Source organism: Harpia harpyja, chromosome Z (assembly GCF_026419915.1).
Source record: "Harpia harpyja isolate bHarHar1 chromosome Z, bHarHar1 primary haplotype, whole genome shotgun sequence".
NCBI lineage: Eukaryota > Metazoa > Chordata > Aves > Accipitriformes > Accipitridae > Harpia > Harpia harpyja.
In genome coordinates this window covers 51,041,339-51,055,747 of record NC_068969.1, presented here as the reverse complement: position 1 = coordinate 51,055,747, position 14,409 = coordinate 51,041,339, and the positions used below count along the sequence as shown (strand labels likewise).

At 42.0% G+C, this 14,409-nt stretch overlaps 1 protein-coding gene across 4 annotated transcripts in view; it reads left to right on the top strand.

Moving 5' to 3' along the window:
• APC (APC regulator of WNT signaling pathway) overlaps positions 1-14,409 on the top strand; it is a 104,661-nt gene that overhangs the window by 13,917 nt on the left and 76,335 nt on the right. Inside the window, exon 1 of one of the 4 annotated variants that reach the window (XM_052779126.1) lies at positions 13,213-13,312. The exons of the other annotated variants lie outside the window; for them this stretch is intronic. The gene's annotated coding sequence lies outside the window, so the exon portion shown is untranslated. Of the gene's footprint in view, positions 1-13,212; positions 13,313-14,409 lie in introns of those variants that run through there. 4 annotated transcript variants of the gene reach the window in all.

The following is a 14,409-nucleotide window of genomic DNA, read 5'->3' as shown; positions in this document are numbered from 1 at the left end:
GGGAACAAGGGGATTGGCTGGGGAAATCTCAATATTCTCCTCCTGTCCCCTTCACGCAGTGTCAGATGTCCCTAGTGAATTAGGTTAGTACTTGATTCTGGCCCCCCTTTTCCTGAGGATTCAGCAAATAATTTTTCTTTCTGTGGGCATTCCTTCCGCATTTTCTTGATAGGACCCCACTGATTGCTTCCAATTCAATATATCTGAGGTAGTGAATGGGACATACACAAATACTGGCTGTCCCTCCACCCTCATTGCCTGTCTCAAGGGAGCTTGTATAATGGGATGCTGTCCCCTCATTCTCCGTGAGATTGGGCTAAAATTCTCTCTCCCCACTCTTGAGCTGGAAGTGGGCTGGTCTTCATCTTCACTCTCACTACTATCCTGTGATTTCCTTTTCTCATCTCTTCATTCTACATTTAACCGGATTCCCCTGTGGGACCAACATCTACACATCTTCAGCCTCCCCAGTGTCCTGAACACACTTCATTTTACATTCTTTTCCAAAACAATAATTCTTTTTCTTTTCCTTTCTGTTAATACTTTCTGCTAATACATTCCATCAGCATCATCCATCAACATTCTACGTTTTTATGTGTTTCATGATCACGTCTTAAAACAAAAACAAATCAACTTATGCAACTTCACCCCATTTATCCATCCCTTTACAAAACAACATCAATTGTAAAATAATGTTATAATTCAACGATCCATTCTCTGCCCTTTTTCTCCATCCTCCAATTCATACATCAGCCACCATTGTGTACAATAAGCTTTTAATTTAACTTTCTTTAGGGGATCCCCTCCAAACTTTTTCCAATTTGTCAAGGTGCTTTCTAACAGAGAACAAAGGGAAGTCTCCAGAGAAGTAGCATTGCCCATATCAGTACCAATTCTAACCCAGCGTTCCATACACCAAAATGAGGGGATGTCTCCCTTCATTACAAAACAACATGTAGAAATGAAATAATAACCCAGTGTTTCATACACCAAAATGAGGAATGTCTCTGTTACAAAAACAACGCGTAGGAATGAAGTCATGCTACTGCTGCGTATCTTTTGATGCGTCTTACGCAGAGCCCAAATGGGACAAAATGTCCCCCCAAATACTTGCTACTTCCCTGAAGACTTTTTTTTCCCTTTTCCCTTATTAATCTATCAGAAAATACCTCTTTTACCAATAGTGTTGCACTGTTGTGTCGCTTACTGCCTAACTGTAGGAGAGGAGCCAATAGAGTCCCTTAATAACAGGTTGGTGCATGCTGGAGTCCATTCACTTCTCTCCTCCCCATGAGGTGCAGCAAGATGAACTGGGCAAGTCTGTCAGCGTTGTCCCATCTTAGTGTAATACTGCTGTTGTCCCAAAAGTGGGTCATTTACCCGGTGTGCGAAAGGCCAATGTACACACAGAGCCGAGGTATTTTATTGCAATTCATGTTTGCGCAAAGATGGAAGCTAGGTGGTAATCCACAAAGCTAGCACACCTTATACCTGAACAGGCAAGCAATTTATACAGTTTAGTTTTACGTATTTAGTTTCCAAAGTTCCTCCCCCAAACTCTTATTGGTAGTTGCTAATCTACCACAATTTGTATTGGGCTGAAGTTTTCCCCACTTCAAGTTAAAGGTACAGTGTTCTTTTATTCTACAGCGCATGCTCAGGGAGGGGTGGGGTGGGTAAGACTTTTTCCGTCTTGAATTGAGTCGGTGGTCACGATCTCCCCCTGCTGCCTTTACCTTCCCCCAGTTACTGAAGATCTTTGCTGACTTCATGCCTATTAGCAATTATGCAACTTTCAGTACTTCCTGGGGTAGGATGCTCCCTTCTTATCAGTCTTTTAGTTCTTCTTCAGGGGCACGGTTGTTAGCAAGGCATGCATAGTTTATACAGAGGGCATCCTGTTTCACAAGACCGTTGTGGCCTTTTTAAGGTGGCTTGAGTACATCACTGCTACTGTCTATATATCTTTGTTTGTGCTGCTCAGATTAAATATCCTTTTCTGTGGTTACTTGTTTTCAAAACACCATCCAATAATAGGATGGTGTTTTGAAAACATAATTGAAAATATTTTTTCTTGTTGCAGGGTCTTTTAGTACTCGTATTGGTCTTGATGGTTGGTCACATTGGTCTAGAAGCTTGTTCTTTAGATCAGCAATTTATCATGCCTTCATTTGTGAACTTTTTCTTGCAATTAAATGTTGATTTCTAGTTCCCAAAGCTTTGAAACATTGTCAGAAGTCTGCTTAATGCCTTGTAAGGGCCTAAGGAAGTGGGTGACCTTCACTCTGCTTTTGCCTATTCAGTAAGAAATACCTTTCCTGTAGCTGATCTAGTGCCTGATTTGAAATTTTAGTATCATGTTGCAACCTGCTTTTTCGGTGAAAATGCTGGCCATTTTGTCATGTTGCTATGCAGCAAAAGCTTCAAATAGGTAGGTAGGAGCTTCATTTTAATGACAAAGAGAAATCAGCTTCCGTTCTGAAAGAGAAGTTTGTATTTTATCAGTCCTGCTGTAGTGCCCTTCCAGTGCCCATAAAACTTGGCCCAAGAAAGGAGTGTTTCTTTTCCTTATGTTTAGGAGTTCTTCGAGTAGAAAATTCCCATTTATGATGTGCAAAGCATAGGTCATAAAGGGCTAAGTAGCTGTGGTTCTTTTACTATAGTAGAAGGGATACAAGACAGAAGTTGTTTTTTTGAACCCAGAACTACTTCTTTTGTTCGGGTTTTATTTTTTGTTAGGTTTTGTTTTGTTGGTTAGGCTTTTTTAGAATTCAGCTATGTGTGGGGGGTGGTGGTGGAGATTTAGGTGTTTGAATTAGACATTCTGCAAAGGAAACACTGTACACGCCTTGAATAATGGGATTTCTGGAGCTAAATGCTTGCATTGTCTCACTGAGATTGTTTTCAACTTCTGTATTTTCTGCTCAGAAAGATGTGCATTCAAAATGTCTACTCTTTCTAAGCTTTTTCCCACAGAACTTGAGATCCAAGGGCTCATGTAAAGTCTCCTTGATTACTCTGTATTAGTCATTAAAGGGTTGGCTGTGGAATAAAATTTGGGTAAAATTGTTGGCTGTGAGCAGGTGCTATACACCAGGATCTAGACCAACAAAAAAAAAATGCTGATTATGTTAGAATTTACTTATTTACTTACTTTTGGCGTCAGAAGCCTCCTTGTCAGCAGTTTTGGAGTAAAAGCTTTGGTGCCAGTAACCTTGACGCTATAATTGGCACCTACTGCTGCCAAGAAGACAGCGTCAGCAGGCAGTGCAGAGATACATGAGATTCTGAGGTTAGCAAAACCTAATATATGGCCATATTCCTTCCATATTGTTGCTTTTTAACACAAATCTAAATTGATTTTTTAATAATACCATGTAACAAAAATTTTGTTTATGGACTTTATCAATACTAGGATTAAGCACAACTCTGAATACTTCCTAATTCCCTTATATGTCTATTTCTTTAATCTTTCTTGGTACCAGTCTTCCTCCTCCCCTGTATTTCAGCAGAATGACTCTATTGGGATTTTGTTCCCTGGTATTCAAATTGTTCAACTACAAGCCTTTCATTGTATAGGACTCTAATTTTAGCTCAGTCTAGTGGAGTGGTGACTCAAACCTCTGTAAAATTCCTATTTCCGCAAGAGCAGGAAAAAACCCCACAGACTTCCTGCCACTTGATCTACCATTTTTCTACATTTTATATTTTGTTGTTATTTCAGTGGAAACTGCAGATCTAAATTAGAAGTACAAGCTGAAAAGGGGCATTAGCTAATGTGTTTTTTCTTCTTTGGTTCCAAATGTAGCTTATTTGTTTATAGGTATTGTTATATATGTTCATGACTTCTTCAATATTCTGTATACTGAATATGACTCTGGGTAGAAATGCCAACATAGAATAATGGTACTTAATTCACATGTGTAAGTCTCTAAATATGGTTCAGAATGAGCTCCAGAAAGGTTTAAGATCAGAACTCAGCTTGGAATCAGTGAAACAGTGAATCAGTGAAACAGTTTTAATTTTATCAGATTTTTTTTTTTTTTTCCCACTTGGATGTCATAATTGTATCCAGGCTACCAGGAAGCACAGAGTATGCACAGAGTTCATACATGAATGTAGTTATTATATTTTTGTCTTAGAACATCCTTGCTACTTTAACATGTGTACACTGTCAGTCTATGTCTTTGCATTCAGTTAGATTCACTCAGCTGTTGTGTTAATGCATGCCAGTGCAATCAAGTAGCGAGAATATTATGAGACTTCTTGTTAGTTAATATAAGACTAATGGGATGTTTGAATTGGCATGGAATTAGGTCTCTGACAAAAGGTTTAGATGCCAGTCCAAGTGATGGCTTGCTAATTAAATGTCTAAATGTCATTGTTAAGACCTTGAGAACTGGACTTGATTCACAGAGCTTTTTCCAAAAAATGTTTCAAGTGCTGGAAGCTGAAAAGAGTGAATTGAATGGAGAAATAGAGCTTGTCTTCCTCTAAAACGAGTGGTTTTGTGTCTTGCTTTATTTGCATGAAAAAGTAGTTGTCTGTACATGACTGTCTTTATACTGTTCCAAATCTCTCTCTCAATTTTACTTGTGAGCAAGATGTCCAGGTCTTTTTTTTTCTTTTTTTTTTTTTTCCACAGGTAGTGCCTTGAATGATGTAAAGGTACTGAAAAGTCCATGTAACAGCCTAGTATGCATGCAGCAAGGAAGACCTGAAGCTAGTTGTAATGACAAAGCCTGGTTGTAATTCACTGTTTTGTAAGTCTTGGGTGTTTTAGAATGTTTTAACTTGTTCAGAGAATAATGGGAAAATGTCTACCTTCAACATACTGGGGTTAAGTTTTATATTTACTCTCTGCCAATATATTAGTTCTTGCCTTTAAAGTCAACTGCTCTGAATATAGATAGCATAGGAATGTATGATATGAATTTGTTACTTGCTCAATCAGTGTTTATTGCTTGAAAATTTTCTGACTTGTGACTTATAAGTGATGGAGTTCTTTACAAAGCCAAGTAATTGTTCTTGGGGGCATTTGCCACCTAGTTCACTGTTTGAAGAAGAATTGTTTATTTTATTCAATTCATATTCTTTTAAGTTTATTGCACCATTTGTAAACATGGATGGATAGTGCTTTTCATCATTCTTGCCTCTGTTCTGCATTTCCTAGGTTGTTATGTAATTATATTGCAGGAGTCTCTAGAAGCCCGGTAAGCATCAGAACTGCTTTGTGTTGGGCAAACCGCAAACCCATAAAAAGACATGATTCTTGTTCTGAAGCAATTACATTGCTCATAGCCTGTGGTGTAGAACGTTACCAGGAATTTGAACTGGGGAATAAGATTTTCATGAGGGTCACTACTAGCGCTTGCCAGCATTTACTCTTGGGGAAAGGAAAGGTGATAAAGAGTAAATAAAAGAATATCAGGAAAGTATCAGGCACGTGTGGACTAGAAAGCCCCTGCTCTTGTAGCTTACTTGTTTTCAGTGAAGTCATGCTATACAGCCTTTCATGGAAGTGCTTGGACTTGATGGAGTGGCCATGCTCTATCACATGACTGAAGCATAGGTGTACCCTTCTATGTGGCGGGTGCACATCTGGTTCCAGTCAAGTAACTCATCCAGATGACTTCAGTCACATGCATGTTTGATCACATGATGAATGAGTGCCATGATATGAATGTCACGTGAAATTTCCAAGGGATAAGACATGTCACAAGATAGGGCAAAAAATTCAGGGAAAGTGGAAAAAGTAAGAAATGAGACTGGGGAGCAATTAGTTCATAATCTTAAATAAGAAAATTTCAATTACTGCCGATTGTGTTTCTGGAGAAGGACTTTGGTTTTCTGTTCACGTGACAAAAGGGGTTTTTGCCAATGACATGGGATGTCTTCTGTTTTTTCTTCCTTGTCAGAACAAGTAGTACCCACTGTGCAGACTTTCTCTTGCCACCTGGGGTAATTAGCTTGCAAAATTAACCCCTTCAGTGGTGTGGGAAATGCTTAAAATTCTTGTGATCTCAGCTTACCTTCATTTGCAGGCACTAAGTTTGCCACCATTGGAGTGGGGATTGTTTTTAAAAAACTCTGAGGAGTCTATAATACCTTAGGATATTTTCTCCTAATAATGAAGGTTTAGTATCTATTTTTTTAGCAGTGACCTCTGTCAACCACAGTGTAACAAGAAACTGAATCTGATCGTGCATTTGCATGGGCATTCATCCATTTGTCATGTATAGATGTGAATACTCTAACTTCTTACGGCTGATGCTAAATATTAAGAAGAAGCAAAATAGGGCTTTGTCTTGGAACTCGGGCCACTCTAAGTATTCTAGGTATGTGCTCAGTTTCTTCTACTAGGTCTGACCCTTAATCAGTCTCTGGGCAGCTGATGGGTGTGCAGCCTTGGGTAAAAAGGTAAAACAGAGCCAAGAGCTGTGCGACAGCTAAGGACAAAGTGTTCTACGACAGAGTGCTTTGATTACAAAAGATAGGTCTAGTGGTGACCAGGCAGATCCAGAGCCTGGCACTCTCCAAGAAACATTGGAAAACATAAAATTCTTGATCTTTGTTTAAACATTTAATATTTTTCTACTCTGTGGCCCAGATGCGGAAAAGAGGAGAAATCTGTGTTAATTAATGAACAGAGTCTTCTAGGAAGAGCTTTTCCTCTGAAAAAATTTCCCCAGAGAATCCCTGAGGTATGCTAGACAAGGGCTTTTATATGGAAGATGTTCAGCCTTCAATACTGCTAACAGATTACTGAAATGGCATTAAAGGTGGGTTAGAAGGTGCAATTACAGTTTTCCAAAAATGCTGAATAAGCCTTTACTTTGCTGGAGGTTTGGAATGAGTGGGTAGGCACATGCATGAATCAGTGGAGTAAACTAAACTATGCTTGAAAGTCAACTCTTTAGTTTATCTGGTCAGTGTGAATTCACTTTCTGCACATTACAGACAGATGGTAAGTTTTCTAGCTCGCATCTTTAAAATCAGCTTTCCAAATTTTTGTATAAGTCCACCCCTTTAGAGGATTGAGTGAGCACCATCCATTTCTATTTTCTGCCTTTTAGCTTTTTCATCTTTCTTTTTCGTTGTTGCAACAGAGCTTTTTGGATAGGATTGTTTTTCCCTTTAAAAAAGAGAAATCTTTGTGAAAATTAATGCCCAATGTTAATACTGGGTAAGATGAAGGTATCTGCGGTTAGCTGGGGAAAGCAAGAGCTGATGTAGGTATGTATTGAACTTCTCTGTTGCCTTTCATCTGAGGTACTGCACAGCATTGCTCTGACTTGCTACCTCCTCGTGTCCTACAGGTGAGGCCCAGATGAAGTAAGAACTTATTTTGTTATATTTGAACAGAAATATTTCTGATAAAGACTTGTACTCTAAATTAAAGTCCCTTAGAAATGAGGCCTAACAACTGTCATGCTTTGTCATAGTATTAAGAGGAGGTGGAAAAGAAAGGTAAATAAAAGGAAGGCTGAAAATACAACATGCAGCTAGTTAGAAGGGAAAGAAAACACAAGGCATGGCTGAAGTAAGAAGTGGTAATTACAGTACACAGATAATAGTAAACTACTTTACAAGCCTGAAAGAGCTGCAGTAGAGGAAACAAAGCGATGATATACTGGGATGCTCTGTTGCTTTTAATTAGAGGATGAGGAAACCATAGGTAGTGCCACACAAAGTTTGTCAGATGGGGTTTATTATGTAGCTGAGATAGAAGAATAGGTAAACGGATTAATGGTTTGCTATGCAAACTCTTCTTGTTATTTTTATACTCTTTTTAGAACATACGTGACCAATACTACAGGTTGGGCCATAGCTCTGTACTAGATCTAACAGATTTGAGAAAGGAAGCAGTCCTCCTCCTTGAAGCTTCATTTCTTTAAGTTGCAGGAAGAAACCTGCATGCAGATGGAAAAACTTCAGTGAGAGGGAAGAAGGCAGTACTTCTGGACAAAACTAAGGAATTGGCAAACAATAGAGAGCATGAGATAGTGAAGGATTTAAAGAGCAGGTGATAGCTTTCTGTATGTCTGGCTTATTTATGAAGTAATTTAAAGGCATGCATTTTTCTGCTTTTCTCATTTAGCTTGTTTACATGACTTTCTGGTAGTTAATTGACCCCTGTGAAAGACAGATCATTTCATTGCTTCTGGAAAAATCTCAAGTTCAGGAATGTGTGTAGCACAGCCTTCTGAAAAAAAAAAAGTGGAATTTTAGTACATTAGTATAATAGAAAATCTTAACTGAACAACTTGATTTCTGGGTCTCTATTCTCAGTACAGAAACTTTATTTTTGTAGGACTAGTGTCAGAAGAGTTGAGTGCATGTGGTCTGGATGATGCATTAGGAACAGTGACAGTTCTTTTCTCCATTCTTTCTGCATCTGCATGAGAAAGGTGGTCCTTTAGATTCTTGATCCGCAGGAAACCTCTTTTTCTGATGATCTTTCTAATCCTCATAGTTGGAGGTCATCTGTATGGGGAAATAATATGCAGCATTTCTGAGAGATTCCTGATGGACAAAGTAGGAATACAGCTTTTCGTGGTGAAAACACTGGCGTTACTGCTGATGGGAGCAGGTTATGAGTATTCCCAGTATGTGTATATACAAACTATCACTGATCCTAGTCACATGGTAAGGACAAGGCTCAGAGGCAACAATACACAGTCTGTGTGTGGTAGTGAGAGGTGAAAGCAACTTCACAATTTCCAAGGAAATGAGAAGCAGGGAGCATGTTCAGCTTCATAGATTTTTTTTAAATAAGGTTGAAGGGCAGGAGACAATCTTTGGTTATAGCAGCTGCTAAAATATTTTATCAAGTCTTGTGTCAAGATGAAATTTGCATCTATGTAAAACAGATGTGAAATGTTTTCAGTTTATTTTGTTAATAAAATCTGTTTATAGCACTTTTCTAAAAGGTGCAGCCTTATGTAAGTCAATGTGTAAGACACTTGTAAGCAAAGTTCTGAAGGCAAGATCTCTTTAATTGGCACCACTACACTTCACAGTTGCGAGTAATACCAGCCATAGAGCCTGGCAACAGAGAGAGAATTTAACTCATTATCCAACCCACTCACTGCCCGGAGTCTCTGAGGTAAGTAGTACTGTGCACGTACAATGACTAGTAATGAAATATCAATCACTTTCATTATATTAAATAGTTAAAAGCTGCTAGGGAGAAGGGTACTGCTGCAGAGGGTGAGGTTGTGAAGGCACAGAAAACTGTCCCATTTATGAGCCAGTTATCTAAAACCAGAAAACCTCTTGCATTTGCTGTTGTAATAGTCTTGATTTTATGAAGCAAATAAATATTTTGAGGAATGTCCTTTATATTTTTAAAAATGTGGATCTTAATCTGCTCAGAGCTTCTATTTAGCACTACTTAGTAGTGGGGGGAAACAGGGTTGTGACAATTTTAGTTGGTCTCAGACTGGATTTTTATAAATGCAATAAAAGGTTGGGAAATACTTAGTGCATGGATTACATAAAATATTCTAGGAAAAGATTGCCAGTTCCTTTTCTGGAGCCAAATTCTCATTAGGCTGTTTGAGAATGCTGTGCTGGGTAGACTGCAGGGATCTTGTCCAAATAATAGAAGTAATTGTATTTTGAATACTGAAACTGAGCTGATATTTTTCAGTACTAAAATGTTGTGTCCCTGAGATTTGATGGCTTCCATGCAGAGATTTCATTCTTTTGATGGATTTTAAAGGAGTTTTTATTTAATACAGAGCAGGTATTGGTAGATCTGTCATGGTGATGGTATCTTTCAAAAAATGAAAAAGCCATCTTGTTCCTTCTGCCAGATAGAAAGTAACTAACCAAAAATAAACTTAGTCTAAATAAGACTTTTCTCTGTACAATTCCTTTCTGTGTTTCATTTTTTCCCGAGAGCCTGACCTTTTTTTATTCAAATACTGTTTCATTGGTATCAGTTTTATTAGCAGAATTCCATACTGCACAGAGAAAGCAGTTTTGAAAGAAAAAAAGTATGTGTAGCAATACCATTCACCTGTTTGGCTGTATATCAATGTTTTAACACCACTGGAAGGTACAGTGTGAGAAAGGTTATTACTAATAACACGCTGTTTCTTAAACGGTATTTCACTTAATGTTGGATTTTGCTTCAGAGGCAAGTGCATGTGACAGACACAAAACATAAGCTACCATTTTTATGAAATCATAACAGAATGGGCATTACTATAAGCAAGGAAGGGAAAGCTTTCTGCCTCCTACTCAGCTGTCATCTTGGCAGAATATATTAGAGAATTTGTGCTGCTGCTTATGGTCTGCTTGTTCTGCAAATAAATATGGGACCTCACGCTATAGAGCAGTGAATCTAACATGCTCATCAGCACTGAATTTACTCAAACTTACGCAGCTTGTGACTACCACGCTCAGAAAGGACTAACCAGTACCAAGACTAACAAGGATCTTTTCACAAAGTGAGAGCTATAGTTAGTTTTTCAGAGTTGCAGAAAATGCAGTATGATGCGTGTAAACGAATGGAATACATTATGTAGCCTTCGATCTTTGATATTCCCATTTTGGATTCTAGAAAATTAACTGTACGCATTGAGCTTAGTTTTTCACTTGGAAGTATTCAGTTTAGCTTTAAAGTGTATAGGATTTCAGTTTCTGTGGCATTTTCTTTGGCATCAGTTTTCTGGTATTGTCTTTGCGCAAAGTACTCATTCCAGACTGCGTTGCACTTGCAATTTCTGAACATGATTTAAAACCATTACTGGACCAACCTGATTGGTATGTAAGCCACAACTCATATTGCAACAACTTGCCAACTGGTAAGGTAGGTGTTGAGCTATGTCCATACTTATTTGAGTATACACTTATGCTAATGTAAATAATTTTAGGATGGAGAGAGCTGCACAGTAAAAACCGGGAGCATTTCTGTTTGCTTTTCTGAGGGGAGGAACAGTGGTGTATATCAGTACTACATCAGTAAGATACAAAGAAAGATGTCTTTAGGTCTAATGCCTAGCTAGGTTCTAAACTTTAAACCTGTTAAGAGTCATGTGATAATTTGTTACAGCTGAGGGAATGTGAACTTGGTCTCTGTGAAATGAAATTGAGTGGATCAAAAACCAGAGGGATGTCAACTATTGCTGTAGTTAATAGAAGCTTTGTAGCAAAAAATCATATAGCCTGAAACACTTACCCTTGAATATGGCCCACTGAACTTTTGTTTAAAATGATGTGCCTTAACAGCTTAAGTGACAGAACCTCTATAGTTAGCCATACTGATGGAAGTCAAATGAGGATTGTGTGTGATGCTATGCTGAAGGTAGCAGATGACATAATGTTACACATCTCCTTAATCATGAAGATGTTTGATGAAAGGTTATCTGGTAAAGAACATCTTTGCTGGGAGTGGAGTGTTGCCTTCTATGACTAGAAAAAGGAGCCATGAGAAAACCGCTGAAATCTGTAGTAGTATTTAAGTATCTGGTGCAATTGCTCACATGCATACACAGGTCTGTCATGCCTTTAATTTTGTCTGGTCCCAACCATGAGGTATCATGAGCCTGCTTGTTTCATACAAATCAAAGAAATGATTATAGGAAAAATGAAATTTCCTCAGGCACGTAAAGATACATGTTTTTAATGAGCTATCTATCCTTATGTCCACTTGTATAAGTGTGTAACTGCATAATTCATGTGAAGTGCCACAGGGAAGGGTGTTCATTTGCTCTAGCTGAGAAACCATTGCACTTTTTCAGATGTTTTCTATCACGCACTATTCTGTTGAGATGGACTGCACTGCCCGTAGATTTATTCTTGAATACTTCCAGAGGATTAAAAAGGCTTAATACTGTGCTGTTTCTACAAAGCTGCCTTTTATATTAGAGGTGGATTTTTTTTTTTAAACAACATCCCCATAGTACCTGTTATCTAGTTAACCTTTTTTAAAAAGTGAAAATACAGACTACAAACTCAAACAGCTGAAATATGGCTTAATTTCTGCTGTCTCTTGTATTCAGTAGTGTGCTTCTGTGTAGGGTTTTAAGTCATCTTCATGAATACTTTGTTACTTCCTTATCCTTGGAGAGAGATCAGTTCTGAAAGAAGATTCTAAAATAGTTTCATTGATTTGTTTGTTTATCTGTCTTTTGGACTTTTTCCAACCCATCACTAAAACTGGTACTGACTGTTGTAGTTTGGTATAGCTTAAACATATACATTCTTGATCTGTTATTAAACTAGCAAGTAGCAGTGACAACTTTATGTCTGAAAAGCACATGAAAACAGTATTTTTACTGAACTGCAAATAGGTCTGAGATACCCTTGAAGGATACGCCTACAGGTCACCTTTTTCACAGGCACTGTCTGTATGTACTTTAAAAATTAGATGAACTGTTTTAATTCTAGTACATACAGAACCTCGTTTCGTTTTCATATAAAAGTAAAGTATTTGCCTTTATATAAATTCAAAAGATCGTAGTCCGACACGGTCTTTAGTCCTTGTCTACTTTTATTGAAAGGAGAACGAATGATCATCATCATCTTCACAACTGGAGCCGTGCCGATGCCTGCGAGCTAATTTCTGCAGGCTGTGTCAGGTCTCCTGCCCAGGGCTGTACAGAGCACTGGTGCTCGAACATACAGCTGCGCGTGCTTCTGTGTCGGAAAAAAGGTCCTGCTGCCTGCTCGGCGGCTCAAAACCCACCCAGCAGCTGGCACGGCACGTAAGCCTGTGTGCATGGACAGAAATCGCAGGCTCTGTTTTACGTCATGCGTGCGCAGCAGGTGGTAACAGGCCGGGGACGGCTCAGGCCGGCGGCGGTGTGCGCCGGCGGGGACGGCCGCAGGGCTGTCCAGCGAGGAGCATGGCGTCCTCGCGCGGAGCGGCGCCCGAGCTCGGCTAGCCTCCTTCCCCGTTAACTTCCCGGCCCCGGGCCTCGCCTGCCGCGGTTGGCCGCGGGAGAGCGCTCGGCCCCTCCGGGCGGCGGTGGGGCGCGGGGCAGCCCGCCGCAGTGGCCCCCCGCCGCCCCTGGCCGCGCCGGTGCCGAGAACCGCATCTCCCGATCGGGCCGCCGGCGCGGCTCCGCCTGCGGCGGTGTCGCGGGGCGGGGCGGGGGCGCAGCTGTTCGCCGCGGAGGGGGCGGGCGCATCCTCAGGGGCGCGCCGCCCCATTGGCCGCGCCGCCGCGCCGGGCCGCACGTGACCGGCGGGGTAGTATTGGCCGCGGCGCTGGCGCAGCCGGTGGGCGCGGGCGGGGCCGGCCGGGCCGGGCCGGGCGCGGGCGGCGGGATGGAGGCGCAGCGGCCGTGGCCATGGGGTGAGTGCGGCGGCGGCGGCGGCGGCGGCTCCCCGGGACTGCCGCACCCGGGCGGCAGCGGCAGGCGGGGCGGGGCGGTTCCCTGCGCCTGTGACAGGGAGGCGACGGCGCCGCAGGGAAGGGAGAAGAAAGCGGCTTTTGTGGCCAAAAAAGCCTCCGGCCCCCCCCCCCCCCCCCGAAACCCACCCCACCGGGCTGCGAGAAAGGGCTGTCGGCGCGGAGCGGGGGGAAACCCCGCGCCCGGGGAGACGGGCGGCCAGGCACGGCGGCGAGCCACTGCGGGCGGGACCGAGCCACCAGCCCGCCGCGCCGGCGAGAGGCACAAAGCCGCCGCGGAGCCCCGGTGCGGCCGTGCGCCCCGCAGCGCGGGCTCCGGGGCTGGGAGGAGGAGGAGGAGGAGGAGGAGGAGGAGGAGGAGGGAGGGAGGGGAGGCGGGCGGGGGTCTCGGGGCGGGCAGCCCCTGCCCGGCGTTCGGAGGTGCCCCTCGGGGGGCGGCGAGGCGCTGCCCGCGGGTGGCAGCAGCCCGGCTTTGTTAGTGGCGGGGGCGGCGGTGCCTCCGCTGCCGCAGCGCGTCCCTCTCGCCGGGAAGGGCGAGCCGCGCCGAGCGGGCCTGGCAGGGAGCGCTCTGGGGGGAGCGCTGCGCGTTCCCTGCGCCCGGGGATCCGCTGACTTCTTACAAATATTTAACATCACAAAGAGATGCTTGGGTCCGCGACTTAACCTGAATGCTGTGGGAAATCTTAATAAATTATGTATGAAGCAGCGGGTCCTTTCTTTCCCTTTGTCAGATACGCAGCTTTTATTCTAGTAATTAGGTCATTGCCAGCAGAGCGCTCCTTGCTTTTGCAAAAACGTGTAGCGATTTTTTGAAGACGTATATGCTGCCTAATTATTTCATCCTATTTGTTGTTTGGGTCGAGATTTAAAATTCCTGTTGACTTACATGGAGGACCCTGGCTATGAGCTGTGAGGAGCGTTTTTCACTTGATAGGATTTTCTTCAAGGGATCAGTGGAGCCCGGTTTTGACTTGATTTGGATAGTCATACACTGAAGGATGCCTTTTAAAGGCGTAGCAAGAAGCATACAGCTTCTTAGT